Raw genomic sequence first — 6,000 nt, 5'->3', positions numbered from 1 at the left:
TCTCCCGACATCACTTCGAGCGGTTAGGCTCTAATGAAGCATCGGGCTCTGATACCAATTGAAAGTCGCCTAGAGGGGGGGTGAATAGGGCGAAACTGAAATTTACAAAGTTAATCACAACTACAAGCCAGGTTAGTGTTAGAAATATAATCGAGTCCGCGAGAGAGGGTGGAAAACAAATCGCAAGCGAATAAGGAGTGTGACACGCGGATTTGTTTTACCGAGATTCGGTTCTCGCAAACCTACTCCCCGTTGAGGTGGTCACAAAGACCGGGTCTCTTTCAACCCTTTCCCTCTCTCAAACGGTCCCTCGGACCGAGTGAGCTTCTTCTTCTCAATTAAACGGGAACAAACTTCCCCGCAAGGACCACCACACAATTGGTGTCTCTTGCCTTGGTTACAATTGAGTTGATCGCAAGAAAGATTGAAAGAAAGCACGATTGCAAAAGCCAAGCGACAAGAGCGACAAATAATACATAGATCACTTTCTCTCTCAAGTCACTAATCACTAATGATCTCTTTTCTCAATTGTGAAACTTGGAGAGATGGAGGCTTTGAATGTGTCTTGGAATGGATTGCTAGCTCTTGTATTGAATGTTGAAGGTTGGAATGCTTGGGTGAAGTGAATGGAGGTGGTTGGGGTTGTATTTATAGCCACCAACCACTTCCTAGCCGTTGCTCCATTCTACCGATCGCGGACGGTCCGCCCGCCTGGTCCGGACAGTCCGCGCCTGTAGATCAACGGCTGAAAACGCAACGGTCAGCAGTAACGGCTATATTGCATTTAATGCGTCGTCAGATGTCAGATAAAGCCAGTCGCGGACGGTCCGGTCGTGCACCCCGGACGGTCCGCGAGGACGCTATAATTCATTTTTCCGAACCCGTCACCTTCGGGTTTTTCGGTTCCTCACCTACCGGACGGTCCGCGCGAGGTCTCGGACGGTCCTTGCTTTTCCTCCGGACGGTCCGTAGTGCAGACTTGGATTTTTGCATTGGTTCTGTCCGAGGGTCATCCTGGTGTTGCGGACGGTCCGCTGCAAGGGCCCGGACGGTCCGCCGCAAGGGCCCGGACGGTCCGCGCTTGGCCTGTTTTTCCAAAAAACTTCTCCTGTCCGGAATAATCTACGGTATTCCAGACAGTCGATTTAGTATAGTTGTAGATGAACCTTTGGCACCTGTAGAACATATAATCTATAGCAAACCAGTTAGTCTAATTACTTGTGTTGGGTAATTCAACCACCAAAATCAATTAGGAAATATGTGTAAGCCTAATTCCCTTTCACCAACTTCACCTCCTGCGCACTGAGAACGGTGGGGACAACCTGGGGTGGGGTGGCTGCTGCTGAACTTGCTGCATCGCCGCTAATGTTTGACCAATTGCCTGAACTGCCTGGGTCTGCATCAAGAACATCTGCTCACTGGTCATCGGGGTGGCGGTGGTAAATGCTGCTGCAGAGCTGCCTCCTCTTGGGGTGTGTGCTGCTTTGGCTGAGCACGCCTCGCACCTCTGCGCCTGTTCTCAGACATCTGTAGGAATCACACACATATCAGATCTGACTCTGCATTCTTTCAGCATAAGAAAAGATATACAGAAATCTTCACAGCACTGAACAATTGATCATCTGTAAGACCTAAAATTGGTAGAAGAAGAAAAAATATATATCATAAAATAATAAAATAAAAAAATAATATCTAGGATAGTATTTCTAAAACTTTGAAACCTTTGGAATTTAGCAGGACATTTCCTATTCATAATCAATTAAAGTAGTCATATGAGAGTGTGGGCATCTCATACTTATGGATTTGTGGTGATGCATTTTATGGAAAACATAAACTTGACCTCCAATTTTAAATAAAAAACATGGAATAGAAAGTTGAGAATGGAAATGATAAGATATTCATTATGTCTTTCATAATTGAATAATAGGAAAGAAAAACAAATAGGAATATATATATATATTATAAATGGTAGTATTGATAGGCACATTAGGACTATGTTGGAGTCTGGAAATCTGAAATTTAAAACCAAATTTGAATTTGGGTTGAGCATTTGAATTTTAAAAAAAAGAGAGATAAAAAAGAGAAAAGGATCACTATGCGCCTTGGGCCAACAGTCCTATGATCGGCCCAATCCCTCATTGATCTCGCGCGGCCCACTCCGCTGGTTAGCCGCGTGCCCTCCACCGTTGGGCCTGCACCTGACATGTGGGGCTCTTCGGCCAGCCTCCCCCGTGCTCCCTGGTGTGTGGGCCCGAGATGTCAGGTTCATCTCTATCCTCCCCAACCAGACTCCGCGGCAGCCTCCGTAGTTCACGCTGACTTGGCACGGGCGCTTCACCAAACCACCGCGGATCTCGCTGCTCGCCCCGGCTCGGACTTGGGCGCCGCCTGGGTATAAATCTGCGGCCGCTCCTCCCCAAACAACGGCATGCAGAGAAGAAATAAAGAGAGAGCAAGGGAGAGAGAAGGAGATTCCGGCAGCCCCCATGGACATGCTGGTACACCATCGTCCAGTCTGCGGTGAGTGTCTGAAGAGGATCGCCAAGACATAGTGATGCTGCGGTGGCCACCAATCCATCGTTAGAGGGCACGAATCAGTGAGGGCTGCTCATCGGAACAGAGAACTCGCCGCGGTCGATCCCGGTCTGAACCACCTGCTCGGCCACGGTGTCTGGTTCGGGTGAAGGAGGGCACAGCGGAAGACGTTCGAGGGAAGCTCTGGGTGCGGGATCCACTAGAACACCGTTGATTTCTCTCCTGAAACATGGCTCCGCCGCGGGCCGCTTGGTTGCGTGGTCGGAATTCTCTGCGGCATGAACCCTGGTAAGCAAGCCCCTACCAAGTTCTCTGTGTCCTTGCCTGCATGTAGCACCGTGAATTGTGGGGATTAGCTCACTAAAATCTCGATGGTGCTTGACTCCGGCGAATGGACCACCGTGAGGGGCGCCGCCGCCGTGGCTTGTGTTTGGGGGAGAAGGAGAACGCAGGGGCCATTGATCGATGGATGGACGACACATATTAGATCTCGCGTACCCTTTCGGCTAGGATAGGTCTGGGCCGTAGTTCATCAATCTGAGGGCTCATGCTAAATCTGTAGTGTGGACGATTTCGGGCCATTGATCTTTGATCCTAGGGTGGTGAACGCATATCAGATTATAACCTTCCTCGCTCTAATCGTGGCCCTTGATGCAGGATCCAACGACCAGAATTAACTGATACCCTTTCAACCTGCGCGTTTTGCAAAAGAGACCTCCTATTTAACTATAAACAACTCGCAATCCACACTATGGGAGTTCCGAGTCTTGGTGTCTTTTGCGTAGAACCCCCCTCGGTTTCTGTTAAATAGTGGCCGCAGACGAAGTAACTTAGAAATCTATTAAATTAAATACATAAATTATTTTTAATGCAAAATAATGTCCCAAACTTAGGAAATTCATAACTTGATGAATTTAGCTCCAAATTGATTCATTCCAGTGGCATTAATTTTGTTTAAGTATTGTTTATTACCTAGTACCTTTGTCTAACCATGAAACTTGATTTAAAATTATTCACATGAATAACTCTATTCTAGGTATTAAATAACTCCAGAAATCCCTAACTTAACAACCGTAACTCCGAATTTAGTGATTCACGTTCCCACGATCTCGTAGCGACACGTAGACTATTATTATGCAGTTTATTCTTATGTTTGGTGTGATGTTAATTTTTCCTATACCATGTTTGTGTGTATTGCTACGTTTAGCAGTGAGGACACGTGTCACCTGAAGAGCAAGTTGGTACCTGGAATCTCAAGTGCCAGGCAAGTTGTGCCCTTGATCACTTCCTTTTTACCTAGTCATGTTCTTATTAATCATAATGATCTGCATAGGTTAATTTTGATGGGACCCAATAGGTTACCCCAGATTTGACTATCTTTATACCTTGTTTCACCACTGGTTTTACTACTAAAATTTTTGGGTAGTACATGCTATTGCTTTATGTGGTTTGGGGTATAGAGATATTTATTACTCATGATTACACTTTTTATTATCTGTTTATTATTTATTGTTCATGATAATATCATTATGTTAATGGGAACATGGAGAACCACCCGGGAAAATAGTGCTACCACAAGGGTTTAATGGGACGCCTTTGGCTAACTAACTAGGAAAGCTAGTGGAAGACTACCTTACCCGAAAGGGGCAAGGGCAGTAGGGGAGTGGTCAGTGTAGGGAGGTCCTCGGTTGATTTTGCTGCGATGGCGGTCAGGTGAGGGATTCCTGCACTGGAACTTCCTATAAACTATAGCGGGTTTTCTGAAGCTAGTGGAACTTTGTAAAGGCCTCGTAGTGTTACCCTGCCTCGCCTCCTCGGTAGAGGTGTATGGGATTGGCCGTGTCTTGGCAGATGGGTAACATGACTTGTGGGTAAAAGATGCGCAACCTCTGCAGAGTGTAAAACTGGTATACTAGCCGTGCTCACGGTCATGAGCAGCTCGGACACTCACATGACTAATTTATGGAACTTAAATTCAATTTATCATATGCATTGCATCGCAGGTGATGTTGTTATTTTTGTTCTACTACTTAATTGGGTTTGGTATTTACTTATACTTAGTAATTGCTAATAAAATTTTGACCAACTTTAAAAGCAATGCTCAGCTTCAACCATCCTCTTTGGTAAGCCTTACACTTCACATGAGCTCCCACCTTTGGCGAGTTCATGCACATTATTCCCTACAACTTGTTGAGCTATGAACGTATGTGAGCTCACCCTTGCTGTCTCACACCCCCCACAGGTCAAGAACAGGTACCGCAGGATGAGGCGCTTGGAGGATGCTCTGTCGAGTTCGTGAGAGGTCTAGGCCGTCGTCTCCCAGTCAACTTTGGGTTGCTGGACCGTTGTCTCCTTATAATGTAATTATTTATTTATTTTGTACATAACTCCTATTATATAGTAAAGATGTGACATTCGATCCTGTGTCATGATTCATCATATGTGTGAGACTTGGTCCTAGCACACCTGGTGATTATGTTCACGCCCGGGTCTTGGTGCCCCGAAACCCGGGTGTGACATCATCTTCACTGACAACTTCTTAGATAAAGAGGAAAGTGGAAATAAATGGATTACCCAACTAAATAACTGAATTTATTAATAACTACACCAAGTTGCAGGGGATACCCACACCTTGGTGACAATCATTACAAAGATCCAACTTCAGTACATGTCCATCATAACAAGCATCCAACATAAAATAAGCAAACTAACTCTAACTAATACTGACTAGACTAAGACACTGAATTAAACCTTATTACGGACTCCGACTCTGTCGATCTAGGGATCCAAATCTATCCGGGTCCTGCAGTCTAGGGTACCATAGTCGAAGTGACCACGGGGCGGTGAATGGTAAGGGTGCTGAATCCCTACAGGGGCGAGAGAACCACCATCAAGATAGTGGCGTGCCGTGCATTCAGCACGCAATTCCACAACCTCCGCCCAAACCTTGCCCAACTCATCAAGGGCGTGATCCAACTCTGTGTTGAGCACGACGGCCAAGTTGACCATACTGCTCAACCTGGGATTGCCCTCACCGACTGGCGAGACAATCACACCTCCAGCACTGCCGGTCGAACAACGAGGGTAGTACTTCAGGTCAAGGCCATCAGCTACCCCACTGAACAACGAGCAATACTGAGAAAGTGCCCATCGTGCTGCATCTTGCAGGGCTGTCTCAGCAGTATCCCTCTCAGTGATAGAATAGTGCTCTGAGAAGGCCTCTGCACCCCGGAGATCATCGTCCGGACGGCGCACCGAGCAAGTAGCCTCCCACTGGTTCGGGTATAGCCCGCGACGATGCTGGTAGACTACACAACGGTACTCGATAGACCATGTGTGTCGGTCGAAAGCCCGACGCAACAGGGTATCAAGAGCGTCGTGGAAGTGACACCCGCGAGCAGCGTCATGAGTGATGGGTCTCGCGATCCATCCCTCCGGCTCTAGCTCCTCTGAACGCTCCATGCC

This window comes from Zea mays, chromosome 3 (genome assembly GCF_902167145.1).
Source record: "Zea mays cultivar B73 chromosome 3, Zm-B73-REFERENCE-NAM-5.0, whole genome shotgun sequence".
NCBI lineage: Eukaryota > Viridiplantae > Streptophyta > Magnoliopsida > Poales > Poaceae > Zea > Zea mays.
This window is presented reverse-complemented; position numbering follows the sequence as displayed.